Source organism: Centruroides vittatus, unplaced genomic scaffold, assembly GCF_030686945.1.
Source record: "Centruroides vittatus isolate TY-2023 unplaced genomic scaffold, ASM3068694v2 scaffold_3315, whole genome shotgun sequence".
Classification (NCBI taxonomy): Eukaryota; Metazoa; Arthropoda; class Arachnida; order Scorpiones; family Buthidae; genus Centruroides; species Centruroides vittatus.
The window spans coordinates 709,278-725,443 of NW_027122703.1; the positions used below are offsets into that span (position 1 = coordinate 709,278).

The window sequence follows — 16,166 nt, forward strand, 5'->3', positions numbered from 1 at the left end:
CAATAAATAACTCAACATTTATTTTTTCAACATCACACTACAAGGGTCTATGCAATGGTCTCCAGCTTACCTCTGACACCCAAATAAGGTCTAGATTTCTAGAGAGGCATTAAAGGAATGACTTTTTACGTTTTTGATGATTCTTTTTTAAACTCTTTTCGCCCTGTTAGCACTAAAAAGGCCACCTTTTGCTAGAAGTTCCATTATGGGTTCGGCCAGGTCCGTGATAAGGCGGCGGGTGGTAAGGGACAGGCCTGACGTATCCAGACGGACCACCATCTGTAAAATTTCTGAGGTTTTTCGGATTCGACCCCGAGTCCCTCAGAGCTCAGAGAGTGTAGGCTGTCATCTTGACCGCTCGGCCGATGATTCAGTGAAATCAGTGCAAAAGGTGCTTGCACATAAGTTTAATGAGGCACCTATCATTAAAAACATCAGGATATACCATGCAGCTGTGTCAATGTCTGCGGAATCATCAGAATTAAGTAATTGTAAGAGTCCGAAGAAAGCAGAAATTTTAAGCTCAGGAAAGCTACGAGAATATCGAAGATCCAAAACCTGTCGCCTAGAAAGTAGCCAGGTAAGTCAGCTACTAAATATGTGTCCATAAAATGTGCATTTTAGTATTTTTATCAGTTTTCCTTTCCAGAGCTGCTGCAAGGCAGGCCGCTGCAAGGCAGGCCGCTGCTTGGGTGTCAAAGTGAGAAATTGTGGAAATGAAATCATTGATGAGAAGCCGAAAAGGATCGATTGGTTTCTGTAATGAACTAAGGGAAATAAATCATGTTTAAGCTTTACATTCATACACGCCAAATTCACTACAACAATCTGACCAGTGAGTGGGAAGGGGAAGTTTGAAACAGGGTGGAGTACGTTGTCACTATGTACTTATACATACGACATAAAACAATACATTCTGCCCTTGGGCCCAAACATGTTAAAATGACCTCGTTTATAACGCTGTTTCGTTTAGCGCTTTGTTCGTTTTCATCCCTCGCGTTAAGCGGAGTCTTACTGTATATGAAAACGAAAGAAATCGAAGGGAGTGTTCTGAGCTATTTCAATTTTGAACATTGAACATTTAAAAACTTAGTACAAAAACTGTTCGAATAAAAAAAAACCCGCTATGAACTTTTTAAAACTCTTTCCGCCCTGTAAACACTAAGAGGACCTCTTATAGCAGACCCATTATGGGTTTGACTAGGACCACAATAGGGCGGCCGGGTGATGCCCGCAATGAACTATCGTTCCTTGTCTTCTTATCTATAAAGCGTTCAAATAAACGGCTTTTCCAGAAAATTCAAAATATGAAATAACTATAAAATCGGATCTGGCTTGATAGCCGAGCGGTTAAGGAGGAAGCCTACTGCTCCTGAGGACTCGGATTCATACCAAATGGATCGAAATAACTCAGGAATTTTTCGGAGGATGGTCCATTCGTATATGCCGAGCTCCCTTCCCTTAGCACCCGACCGCCCCACTGTTGTCCATAACCAGCGTGCTAAAAAGGCCTCCTTAATGCCCATGAAGTGGAAAGAGTTAATAGAGTGGAAAAGAATTTTGAAATAAAAACAGGTTTTCTTCGGGTTCCTTTTAAAGCTCGGATGCACGAATTTTTAATAATATGGGGCAGAAATTTCTATTTATTTGACCTATTTATGTGTTACTAACGTGAAGAAATCCCGGAAAACATAGCGGCGAGGCCGCTTTAGCGAGGAGCGAACTCATGACATCGTTCAGTAGTTTTATACACTCGGCCACTGGTGAGCGCCAGGTATTGGAGACAAAATGAGATCTTCCGGAAAGATATTCGGACGTTTCAATTGTTGGACATGCAACAGATATGTATTTTTACTCTTCCAGTGACAGATATACATTTAAAATGTGGAAAAACAAAAAGATACTTTATTGTAGGAACAATTTTTAGTGTAAAGTCCTCCTGTTGCTAGATGGCGGTCAGAAAATATCCGGAACATCTGGTAACAGTAGTGCGTATGTGTGCGTGTGTATTACGTTTAAATCCAGGGATTTCTCATGGACAGAAACTTCGTATTGATAAGCTTGAAATTATATGAATACGCTGTCGGACTCCCGCTCTAGGAAACGTATCCGGACGGATGGAAAAACTCCAGGAATTTTTTAAGGATAGTCTGATTTGGATACTTCACTCTCCACAAGACTGCTCCGTTATGGGCCTGGCAGAACCCACTACGAGCTTGAAGAAAGACCCTCTTCGTGCCCATAGGACGAAAAGAGTAAAAAACAAATGAACGGAAATGACGTTTTTCTTTGTAAATTTAGTGAAATAGGTAAGTGAACTTTACAAGTATGACCTTGCAACAGTAATAATTCAGGGGCGACGATGTTTTTCGGCATTGCGAAGTAAAGCAAAGCCGAAATGCAGTAAATAACAGCATACTTCTTTGTCTAGAAACAAGGTGTAAATTTTAATGTGGTCTTGGTATAATTCAACTGTTTCAAGTGTAATGAAACTCTAATGGGAACACTACTTTTTAACTCTTTCTGCACTTTGGCATTAAAATAGATCTTTTCTATGCCCATTACGAGTTTAGGTTAATGTTACCTATGGTGCCAAAATGGCGGCTCGTCTCTGATTCCAGCAAATAGAAGAAAGGAAACAGTGGGGCCAACGCACGTTCTAACCTAACCTAACCTATTCTAATAAATTACCATAATTATTACCAACCAAATTATTAGAATATGTTAGGTTAGAACATGCGTCCCCACTGTTTTCTGTTTCCTTGAATCAGAGACGAGCCGCCATTTTGGCACCATAGGTAACATTAACCCGAGTTTAACCAGGCCCACAATGGATGATGGTTAGGAAGGAAATTGAAAATTTTCATGAATACGAATAGACACGGATTCGAACCGAGTTCTTCAGAGCGATCGACTTTCCCGTCCTGTGGGCACTAAGAGGGCCTTTTCAGCAAGCCCATTACGGGTTAGGCCAGGCACGCAATGAGGGGGCCGGGTGATGAGGATCGGGCCCGACATATCCGGATAGAGGAGGTAGAATCTCTTCTGAAATTATAATTTAGTTAAATCTATTCAGACTTCCTCGACATTTTGTAATCTTCCTGATTACTTTCAACTCCCGTGTTTTGAAATGCTCAATCGTATAAATTTTGAAATATTGTTTTTTCTTGTATTTTAGTTGTAAGTACGATTTGGATAAATTATTTTATGTAAATAATTAATTTATTTATGCATATTTTTATTATAAAGTCGTTAGAATTGATACATTCTGTAGTAATATGTTTGGAATAGATTATTGGATTGTCTAAATTAATTCATTATAAATACAGTACATGTATTAGATTAAATTACAAATCTGCAAATCTTTACTAGTTTTTTTTAAGATTTTTAACTGTTTAAAGATAATTCATATATAAAAATAATATAGCATAGTTACTTTTTTACATTTAAATCGACGTAAATCGATATAATTTAAATTGCCAGCAATGAAAAGTACTTGGCATTGTCCCAGCAAAATGGACTTTGTAAATGACTTTTTTCTGTAATTGTACTCGACTTGAGAATAAAATTTTCAAGTTACGTCCAAAATATTGTTTATTGTGTTTCGTAAAGCTCGTAAATCTTTTTTGATTGTATGAAATTCAATGTAACGAGAGTGCAACATAATCACGCAACAAGTACTTTCAACATAACGAAAGAACAAGCCAATCGTACAAGCATTCTCAATAACTAAGTTCTAGCTGGCTCGTAGATAAATAGATGCGAGTTGCTAGTGTTTTCATAAACCGGAAAACGTTCGATGACATAAATTAAAATTAATTCTTAAATTATATGTTTTTAGCTGCTGATAGCTGCGTGTAGGTAGATTAATACTATAATGCACGCTTTCGTATTCGTAAATATTTACTTTATTTGTTGTGTAGTGCAACTATCTTTGATCAGTTACATATACCCGAAGACAGCGTAAATAAAGTCCACAATTAAATATGATGTCGACATGTTTTTGCATGCGAGTCGCAATTAAATGCGATGTCACACATGTTCCGAAGTAGTGGTGCTTTTGCGAAGGCATTCAGCAGAAAATTTTCAGCCGTTTCCGAAACTGTTGAATGCAGCCAATAACAATAACAACAAGATATTTTAACACAATATAATACATTATATACAACAATATACCAAGACACTACTGCAACAAACTATTACCACTAACACAAGTGCTTTCCAAATGTCAATTGTCTACGGAAGAAAATTTGCTGTTAAACTATACTTTTGGGCAGATTTATACATTCAAATTGTCGTCCGTTCGTCTGTCGGTCTGTCCTTCGTTAAACTCGAGAACGGTGTTAGATAGATGAAAATCCTGACCAGATATAGAATGAAGGCCCCGACTAACTGTATACAAACTTCCGATTCGGACCGAAAGTCACGTAATTTTTAAATTAAAAGATGATTAAAAATTGCGACGATTGGTCGTCTTTATTATAATTTTGTTGAATATTTAAATTCTGGAATAATGCTATAACAAATGACGTATTTTCTACAGAATTTATTATTAATATATACGAAAATTAAAGCAACAAAATTAACATATATAAATGATTAAAACAAATTATATCTTATTATTATACAAGGAGAAACATTTTTTTTCTTCCACAGAAAATATACAACGGTTCTGTTTTATATTAAATGTAATTCGTGTATCAGAATGAAAATAATAAACAGAAAATTTAATTTATTTTCTATTGAGTCGTGCTTAGAATTAAAATAACTTTCTTCCTCTCTGATTTTTAAATGTAGAGCGCATCAGCCCCTGTTACATGGCATTGAATATATTTGTTATGATTACTCAATTTATTAAATTTCTAGTGTATTACATAACAATATCTTTACTTTTTCATTGTTATCATTTAAAACATATAATAAACATAATATTTTAACGCTGTTAAGTGGTTCTCTCGGCCTTTCAGAGACCTGATGTGGCCTCTCAAACTCTTGACTTAGCGCCTTTTGTTTGCTCCCGAAATTGCTATTAAATCGAGCGTAGCGCTAAATTGAAGTACTCGAACATTTAGAATTATATACACAGTAATAACGAAGTCCTCACATAAGTTCGAGAGGTTAAAGGTCACTTGATTTAGTGACAATAATGTCGCTCACAACACAAAATCGTACATTTCGAAATTCGCAGACTCTGAAGAGTTTCTCTATTTAATATTTATGCATATTCATTTACATTTTACGAATGTAGCGCCGTTTAGGACAGCGCTATATCGAGGTTTGACTGTATTTTGCATATTTTAAGCCTTTTTTTTAAAGAAAGAAATACAATAATTCTTTTCGAAAAATTACACTTAAATTATTCGAAATAATAATTAGGCATTGTTCATTACTTTAATTTTCACGAAACATTTTTGATATTGAATTGCATTTTCACTCAATAATTTAAAAAAATAAAAAATAAAAAAATCCAGCAACGAGTTGCCTGACTTTCCCGGAAAGGGTTAACTGAGACATTCCTGCTTTAATTATTAAGTTATTCATGTAATGAAAGTGTACATATCAAATCTATTATACGAGTTATCATACCTTAATACAGGAAGTTACTATCATCATCATCTTCCTTTTCTTCGCCTCTTTCGGAAGTTTAGATATCTTTTTTAACTTTCCTCTCCCTGTAGTACCAAAATGGTATGTTTAAAGTTCTTCTCGGTGTCTACAAAGTCCTCACGAAAGGCACCAAAGAGGCATGTTTAAAGCTCTTCTCGGTGTCTACAAAGTCCTCACGAAAGGCACCAAAGTGGCATGTTTAAAGCTCTTCTCGGTGTCTACAAAGTCCTCACGAAAGGCACCAAAGTGGCATGCTAGAAGCTCTTCTCAATGCCTAAAGATCTCAAGGATTCACTAGGGGACTGAGTCCTAACTTGGTTTCCTGGTGGAAGTCATATCAAGTATAAATTTATTGTATGTTAGTCGCTTTGGTACTTAAATGCGGTTTGATGTTCGAATATGCAATGTAAGCCCTCCGTGGCTATTGGAGTCCGAAACCCCGGTATTATCGAAAGTATTTTAAGACTCGGGTCCCTGATCAACAATTGAACAACCTTGAAACGAAAGAGATCTTGCAAATCTGGCATTGAAAACTTTTGAGAATGTGGCACAAACTCGAATTCGGATTCCTTACAAAGGAATGCTGACGTATTATCCGTCTTAGCTATCCGGTAGAAAAAGTTTAAGGATCAAATGCTTGATGAGATCGTCATCTTTCTCTTACATCCATCTTTTCTATCAATTATATTTTTTATTTTATCTCATCACCTTAATTCTCTTTCTTCCTCTTGATCACGTTCCAATTACTTGTTTTTCGAAAGTTTCTTTTATTGGTTTTATACTCAACCCCATTTTAATTTTGCTTTTTATTTCCATTTTAATGCTAATTATTCTTGTTCTTCACACCTTATTTTTACCTTTTTTTCCCTTAATGACATTCCTATTCTCGTGTATACTTCACTTCAATCATTTCTTGGTAAGTACTGTACGTGCTCCTGTTAGCTCCGGGCCTTGTTCTGCGGTATCACTTTGTGCTATATCCACAACTGAATTTGGAAGCACAATGTACACTATTATGTGTACGTATAAGTACACATAAATAAGAGCAATTTATACGTGAATTATAATAATAATATTAGAAATTATTCCGCAATTGCTTTCGTATAATTTGCAATAAAAACATTTAAATCTCATCTGTACCCTCGAAATTGTCTTTTGCTATTTTATAATAATTAAAAAAAAAATATATATATATATATATATTTTATAACAAAACTTCATAACAGATGGCGCCACATGCAATTTTATTTATTATGTTGATTAATAATATAAATGTTATTTTTAAAATACAATCTGATAAAAGCTAAGAAAGTTACGCAACTCATTGCTGGATTTTTTTTCTATTATACTTTATTCCTTCTCTTCTTTCGTTGCAATAACTTTTAAGGGATTTGTTACTTTATTTCTTTTTTTATTTCTGTCATCTCTTTCCTTTCTTCTATCTCTGCTTCTCGTATTTTTTTAATCCACAACTGATATAACTGAATACAGTTACACTGTATATTTTCCTCTACTCTAACATATACTTATACACATTAAAAAAATTTCAAGTAATGATTTCAATTTATTATTTTTCTTGCTAATATTATGTAATACAAATTTTTTTTTCGATCTGTTTTTCAATTACTTGTCGAAAACATCGAATCTAATACATTAAAGTGCAGCTCAATGTAAACAGATACTACTGAAGTAACAAGAGAAAATAAAGTGTACAAAAAATTTGATTTATATACAATTTACATTACTAAAAAGTGAATTGTAATTATAAATATTTATATTTTGTAAATAATAAACGATACTGTTTTTATTTAAATAAACTCTAATTTTGTATTTTAAAAAAAAAAAAAAAAAGAAATTAGGTTATAAAAATAGAATGTGTATTATTGTTATTATTGTGTATTATTTGTTTTAATTTAAAAAACATCTGACTTCCGGTCTGGACCGGTAGTTAATTGGACCTCCGGCTTAAGCTTTCCCTATCTGGTGTCTATTTTTATCTATCTAACGTCGTTCTCGAGATTAACGAAGGACAGACTGACGGACGGACGACATGCGAATGTGTAGGTCTGTCTGCAATTTGAGAATTGCAACCCAATAATATTACAGTAGGGTGTCATTAGCGCCAATTTAAGGTCATTGTAGTAGTTGACCTTAACTGATTTTGACCTCGAAGAAAGGTATATTGCACAAATATTATACTTCACTTTATAGCACTGTTATTTCTGTTTAGAAAAAAAGCACAGAAAAAAAAGCCAAAATAAGTATGAAATAAGGTAATGGGCTCATTATGGCCCACTAATTTGGACCACTATTTTGGCGAACATCAATTTTTTCCAAGAAATGATCTGTCTTAAAGTCTAGGTGATAGATTAGTCATTTTTTGACGGTGATCAAAATAACGGTCCAAATTTGGTGGATCATAATGGGAACTATCTTACACATGACAGGAAAGACTCTAACCACTTAAAAGAGTCATTTTTTTTCTTAAATACAGTTTTGCCAGTGTATTCTTCTTAGATTCCATTGGAAAAGTCCTGTAATTTTGAGTACCAAAGCCAATTACTCGAATCAGCCCACCACTAAGGGGGACCAAGGATCAAAACATTCCAGAATTTTTCGAGGATGGCCCGAATATATCGGGTTCCATTCCTCGCTAATCAATATAGGCTTGGCCAAATCCATAGTGGGCTTACTAAAAAGTCCATTTTTGTTGTGTCCTCAAAGACAATCCAAAAAATTGCTTTCAGGACAGCTCTGGTAATTTTCTGACACTTTAGCTGCGATTCTTTGGCATCTTTAAGCTCTTCTATGCCTTCAGATATTCATTGTAAGGCCTTGCTTATATTCATTCCATTATAAATTTAACCTGTTAGGATTCCAGATCAATTATATATACTTATATATATGAGATAATTAAAAGAACCGAAGCAAAAGCTATTAGAAATTTGAACAATGCTGACGAAATCATAATATTAACGAGTTAATTTATGCTTCGTTTTAATAATCTAAACATTAATTATGCACATTAAGAATATGCAATTTAATTACTATGTCTATATATTAATTAATTCATACAATTTAAAATATTTCTAATTATATATATAATTTTCTAATATATAATATTTTATAAGTTTAAACATATAGATATTATACAAGAATATTTATGAATCTGACTTATTACTTTCCGGCTGTTATATATAATAGAGGAAAAGTCAAAAAATGCCCCCCAAATATTTACATTTTTTGACTTAGAGGATCTTGTAACGTCAAAAAAAAGAAAAAAAATGATTTTTTCATTCATTTTGAAGCTTAATAACTCCTGTGCTTTTTGTCGAAAATTTCTGAAATTTTGCAGGTAATTTTGTGTACTAGGTGCCTTGGTACTAGTAAATTTTGGGGGTTAAAGGTCAAGGGGATGGAGAGATAGAGGGGATCATGTGTCACATCTCGGGTGGGATCGGACTTTTATATGATTATTAGTGTTTACAATTTTTAAATAAAACTCATCTCTATCTTCAAAATTAATCTTATAAAAGTCTTTTTTTTTTTTAAATAAATAAAATCTCCTAACAGATGGAGCTACACACAATTTTAACTTTTCTGCCGGGAAAGTTATGCAACTCGTTGCTGGATTTTTATAGTTAAGAACCACAAGAAGTTTAAATGTTAATTAATATACAATAAGTTCCTGATAGTATAAAAAAATGATGACTTTATGACATTGTATCGGCTTATATATGTATATAGGCCTATACTGATCTTTATAAAGTTAAGCACATCGTCAAATATATTCAAATTAATTTCATAAATCGATTAAAAATTTATATACATAAAATCTATGAATTAATGCAATTATCTGCTATGTAAAGGTTTTCCATTAAGTAAAGATTAAAGGTATAGGTCTACTTTTAATGGTTCAACTACTAATTAAATCAACAAACAGCTTTGGTCTGTAAATCTGTAATCAGTTTTATAATTATCTCATTTGCTGCGAGGAATAAAGTAATATGAATCTGCTTAATTAATTTAACAGCTATAATTACAAATCAGTTGCTATAGTTGTTAAAATGTAGTTCCTTAACTAAAGAAAAACAAAATCATCACTTAAAAAAAAACTGTTATTCATCTAAAATTAGCCTCTAAACTTGGACTTTTGAATGACCACTGCAATCTCTCGATTTTATTATCGTTGTAGGCTAGTACTTTTTTATTTATTTCAAGAATAATTCGTGAATTATAAGGCGTTACGGACAGACAACGCATATTTCGTGCAAAGAGAGAGAGAGAGAGAGAGAGAGAGAGAGCGTAAATCAGAAATTATACTTGCAAATGACCCATAAATCGAACTCGTACTGTACAGATGTAAAGAAGTACATTATCACTCCGATAATAGCTTAGAATATAACACCTTCTGCATTTAAGAATTTATATAAATCGTCACGTAAACCGATTTTAAATGCAGAATCTCTATAAGACTTTCTACGGATTATAGATATTAATATAAAATAATAATTTTTAACTTTTCGTCGAAGCAGCACCCTAAAGTGTCTTACTTTAGTGTGCACGAACACGCTTAACAATTAATAATTGTGCATCAGGAAACCTTGTGACACTTCTGGAATATCTCTGAATCCTGGTTAAAACACTAGCGGATTGAACAATTCGTGAGCGAGAGGACCTCAAAATAATTGAGTATTTGCTTCATATAATTTGATGGATTCAAATTTAAATTTTCTACTGTTTTTTTTTTTTTTTTTTTTAAATAAACGGTTCCATTATTACTCAGTAAGAAGTGCCTGACAATGGTTGGAAACAATGTGTGTAAATGTTAATAAAATTAATTATATAAAATGTTTTTTAAAATAAAATATCATAACAGACGGCATCACACACGATTTTAACTTCTTGCCGGGAAAGTCACGCAACTCGTTTCTGGATTTTTTAGCAAACAGTTTTTAAAATATGGAAGTGTCTATTACATGATTCCGTTGCATGAGGACAACAGAAGAGGCCTGTTCGACCTGGGTCTTGCAGGGATGGCTCTGACGTCTGTTTTTCGGGCTTCAGACGAAGGTCCCGCGCTTAGTTGTTCTCTGCACTTTCAAATTTATAAGAAAATTTGATAAAAATATTTTTTGTTGCGAATATTTTGAGGCCCCATTAATAACTCTTGTGAAGTCTCTAAAATATTTGTTATATATTGATGGCCAGTGATGGAAAAGCCTTTCTGGGGAACTTCGGTTCAGCTTAAATTTCGGGAACTTTTTATGGGCTGTCTGTTCCGCTTGTCTATTTCCACCCGGCAGCTCTATTGTGTTCCTGGACGAATCTATAATCGGCCTAGACATTTTTTTTTTTAATATTCTGTGTTCTCAGAAAGGATTAGTCACTTCTAACATCAGTTAGGCCTTGAATTTGTAATAGAATTTTTTTATATCAGTTTACAAAATTGTAATTATTTGAATTATTATTTTGGTTTCTTTTTTTAATACAATAATAAATTATATTATATTAATTTCAATTTTAATTTTATTTCAACTGTAGCAAACATTTTATGTAATCTGATAGACTAAACAATATTGAACGAATTGTTGGCATAAGTTTATTCACTTATATAAATAGAAAAATCAATTTTTCTCAATACTTTTTGAAAAAAAAGCATATAAAGATATTTAGAATAATATTAATTCTATATTAATACGAAGGCCTTAATAAGAGGCCTCTGAATATGGAAATTTCCTGGATTTTCTTCACCTTGGCGTGTCTAAATGGTCAGTTTCCTATACAAAAACTCCTGTTCGGAGGCATTCCCCGTGACAGATCACCCATATTTAAAACCAGAACTAATCCTTTGAATGGCGCATATTCAGAGGATCCTCGAAATTCAATTTTAAAAACAAAATCATGTGATAAAGGAGTTAAAATGTGATTTTATTTATGTATTTTTTGTGGCTTTTCGGGTTTCTGCATGCATGGGGATCCAGAAAGCCATAGAACTCGAACCCATCTAACCTCAAGTCTCGCTAATGCGTAAGGAAATGCTAATATATTTTTAGATATTTTGTATTATAATATTAACTTCACAGTATAAAATAGCTTTTGAATTGAAGACTTCTCAATGTTCTATAGCGTTAATATACGTATAATTATGTTCTTTTGCATCCATGAATACTAAAATCTCTCTTCTGAATTCAATAAAATATTATATTTCTTTAATTTTTTTAGCCGTGAACAGTAATAAACTAATAATAAAATAAATTTTGAATATGAATATTTTTACGTGAAATGTTTATGTGTATTATCTACGTGGCTTTATAAACGTTCTCTCACTCTATGTACGGAAGAACATTTACGCGAATTTGGCAGATAAATTGGTGAGAAAATCTATGTAAATGTGGCTCATAAGTTCTAATAAACACTGAATTGTAGTAATGTTTGTACTAGTTCATCTCACAATAAACTAATTTAACGGTAAATAGCGAATTATGAGGCCCTAGGCGCAATTTTATTAGGTAAAAGTGTTTTTTTTTATATTAAAAAATCAATAAAATATACACTTTTTAAACGTTTTCTAAATTTTTAGAGGCATATTATCTTTTTGCAGTATAATTTTTGAGGCCCTTCGAGATGCCTATGAGGCCTATTGGTTAATCTGCCACTGTTAACACTTTCCTGTTTACTGTAAAATTCAATTACAGTTAAAAATTATAAAAACAAAATATTAATTCAGAAGTTATTGAATAAAAAATAAAATAAAGTTACTATAATTTCAAATCAAATTTATAATTATGTATAGACTTTTAAAGTCTTAATTTACTCTTACTGAAGTAGATCTAATGAAATTAATTATGTAAGAATGTTTGTTTATAAAATAAATAATGAAAATTTACATCAGAATTGAAAGTAAGTGAATGATTTAATTTAGGACATTCGTTGAAAGGCATCTTATATAATCAAGCGTATATAAACCGAGACTAAAATTATATACAACTATGTCATTAAGTTGTAGTTTCTGAAATACTTTCTTTGGCATTATTCAGTTTATCTGTTTGTTTCTTATATAATATATATATATATATATATGTCTTCAGAATGGTTTAAATTTAGAAAATGTCATTTACTTTCATTCACTGAATTACTCTTAATTGTATCCAAGTTTCCAACTGTCAGAAAAGAAAAATAAATCACACACTTATTTTACTTTCCCGGCTTGTTACGTATATAATTGGAATCGTGTCAAATTTGACCTTCCGAGTTTTTTGCAAATCTTCACGTTTCGAGACCTCTGGAACCCCCCGAAAAGGGGAAAAATTCCGTGGACGTGTTTGTATGTGTTAACGTTTATTTCGTTTAATATCTCAGGATGGAGTGATGATTAGAAAACGAAATTTGGCATGGTAGCTTGTGTATAAAGGGTATTGATGCTGTTAAATTTTGGTGGTTAAAGATCAAGGGAGTGGAGAGATAAAAGTATTCGAGTGTCATATAAGTTATACAACGTACAACTAGGCTCAAGTTTTCAGACTTAGGAAGAGTCTCGTATGTTACAACTCAATGATGTACAGTACATGTACAGTAAATCACATCATACTTTTCCTTTAACAACAACAAAACTCTATTATAACGAATTGAATAAAATATAATTGAAAAGGTTAGAGGTGTAAAAGAAGAGATTACTTTTAATTCGCGTAAACATTTTACAGATTAATAAAACTAAAAATAATAATTACTTATAAAAATCTCTTATTTGTTGACATGTATTTATGTCTTTTTCTCTTTGTAGGCGATTGCTTATAGCTATAAAAAATATATATTTGATGAAGATAATCGTATTATTTTATAAACAAATTGACTTAGTTTTTATGCATTTCAGAAAACATTTTTTCTACTTTAATCCATTTAAATCCCGGAAAAATCGTTAAAACTAGTGATTTTCTATCAAATAAAATGAATACAAAATAAAACATGCGTAATTCAGACTTAATGTATAACATATATTTCTTTAAAAAATGTATACAATACATAAAATCATTCATGTATTATGAGTAGGAATAGAATTACTATTATACTATATCTGAAAATTAACTATATATGATAGCCGACTATATATAATAGCCTTTTTAAAAGCCAGCAATGAGTTGTGTAACTTTCCCGGCAAAATAATTTAAAATTGCGTGTGGCGCCATCTGTTATGAGTTTTTAATTAAAGAACATTTTATATTATTAATTATTATAAAATAGTGGATAGTGATGAGTTTTATAAAAATATTAAAAGAATGTTGCAATGTAAATTCTAATAACGAGTAAAATTTTCATTAAGTCGGACTCTACTCGAGATATGACACTCGAATCCTTTTATCTCCCCACTCCCTTGACCTTTAACCGCCAAAATTTAATAGCATCAATGCCCTTAACACACAAACCAACCTGCAAGATTTCAGAAATTTCCGACAAAAGGCACGGGAGTTATTAAGCTTGAAAAGGGCGAGCAAAATTGTTTCCCTCCCAAAAACACCCTAAACTTTACATTAAGTCCTATAATGCATAGTTTTTATGAATAATACTGACCGAAATTTTATTTTCGACTCTTTACATATAAACGGACCCTTTATAGACAGCTCTAATGCGGAATTTTCGATAGAGTCCTCAAACTTTAGTTTAAAAGGCATACGGATTATTGGATATTAATGCTTGACTTACTTACTCGAGGGCAATTGTTGATTTTCCTTGTATAACTGGCTTGATTAAAGCCTTGTTAGTGATGTTAGATTCTAACTAATATATAAATTTTAATTTTAATAAATGAAAAATATGTCTATACTTACTTATTTAATATTAAAAGTTATTGCATATATAAAAGAAATAAATGTAATAAACTACTTTAAATATATTATTAACTTGCCGAACATTTTGCTCCTCTGTTTTAGCATTTTGATTATACTGTAGATTAGGCCCATCCGTAAGTGGCAAAAATTCAGCAACGTGTTGCGTAACATTTCCGGCAAAACAGTTAAAATTATGTGTGGCGCCATCTGTTATGAGATTCTTTTAAAAATATTTTCAAATTATTAATTATTACAAAGTGACATAAAACTTAATTTTTATAAAAAAATTGTAAATGATAATAACGAGTAAAATCTTCATGAAGTCCGATACCACTCGAGATATCACATATGACCCCTCTCTATCTCCTCACTCCCACGCCCTTTAACCTCCAAATTTTAACGTCATCGAACCACATAATACACAAACCTCACTGAAAAATTTCAGAAATTTTCGACGAAAGTCACAGGAGTTATTAAGCTTCAAAGAGGGCAAAAAAAATCGTGCTACCACACACAATACATACAGAAACAAGTTTTCCCTACGTTTCCAGGTCTCCTGTATCCAAAAATCACGTTTATATTGCTCCTCAAAGAGGCCTCATACAGTATTATCTCTTTGAGGCACTAATATTGTACAGGTCCTCAAAGAGATGAGAAGGAGCCACGAATAAGAGAACCCAGGCCTCTCCGAAAGTCTTAAAAGTGCACGCATTACCCAATTATCAATAGAAATTTTAATTTATATCACTTTCATATTCTTTTTAATAAAAAAAATGAATTTTGAGAGCCCTCCGTGCCATACTTTCTAGAATTTATAGATAGAAAACGAGCCTTCTTTTGGCTCCCCTTCTGAGAGAGTATATACTAATGAGGCACTTCAGTAGAACTAAATAATAAACTAAGTTAATTTAAATTAATGTAAAGTTAGTTTAAAAAAAAGTTATTTAATTGTACCAATTCATTTAATCGAAATTGTATAAATTCTACTCCAAATTTCGATCCTAATACCAAATCGATACCATACTATAGACAAGTATTCCATTAACGTCCTGTGAATGGAGGGTCAATTGTGAAATCCTATTACCTATTTAACTAAATTGATATGTTAAATTATATTACATTATATACTCTGTATTTTACTCGAAGAAATTTATGTTAACACTTACTAAACTTTATAATCCATTCTATTTATTCTAAATTTCACTGATTATACAAGCATAATAATATAATATATAAATATAGAGCACAGAATTAATTAATTTGCACGAATTTCTGAACAGAATAAAACATAATTTATATAATTAATTGCAAGTTTAATCTTCGATAGTTACTTTATTGAATATTTTAAAAGTCGTTTTAAGTTGATGCCTTCGGAGAAAAGTAAATTATTATTATTATTTTCTTTATCAAATAATAAATACAATAATCAAATATTTTAAATACTTTTATAAGTTCTATGTTGCAAGAACTATTATGAAAAGAATGATCTTTATTTTGACCTAAATTATCAAATAATTCTTCATTGCTTAACCATTTGAATAGCTACACAAAGAAAAAATATACATTTAATTGATTATATATTTGTGCTTATTTAATCTTTTATGTAAATACGTAAAGGATATATTATACCATTTCTGTATTATTGCTTACTTAAGCATTTATACAGACACACAAAGAAAATATATAATCGATTTATATTATTTCTTCCTTCAACTATTTATTTACATACATATG

General features: G+C 31.8%; 1 protein-coding gene across 2 annotated transcripts in view; it reads left to right on the forward strand.

Annotated features, from left to right (window-relative positions):
- Positions 1 to 2,187: 2,187 nt before the first annotated feature.
- The window catches only part of LOC136988570 (regulator of G-protein signaling rgs-2-like), a 67,107-nt gene continuing 53,128 nt past the window's right edge, over positions 2,188 to 16,166 (forward strand). For both annotated transcript variants that reach the window (XM_067286475.1, XM_067286474.1), the window contains exon 1: positions 2,188 to 2,309. The gene's annotated coding sequence lies outside the window, so the exon portion shown is untranslated. The remainder of the gene's footprint in view (positions 2,310 to 16,166) is intronic.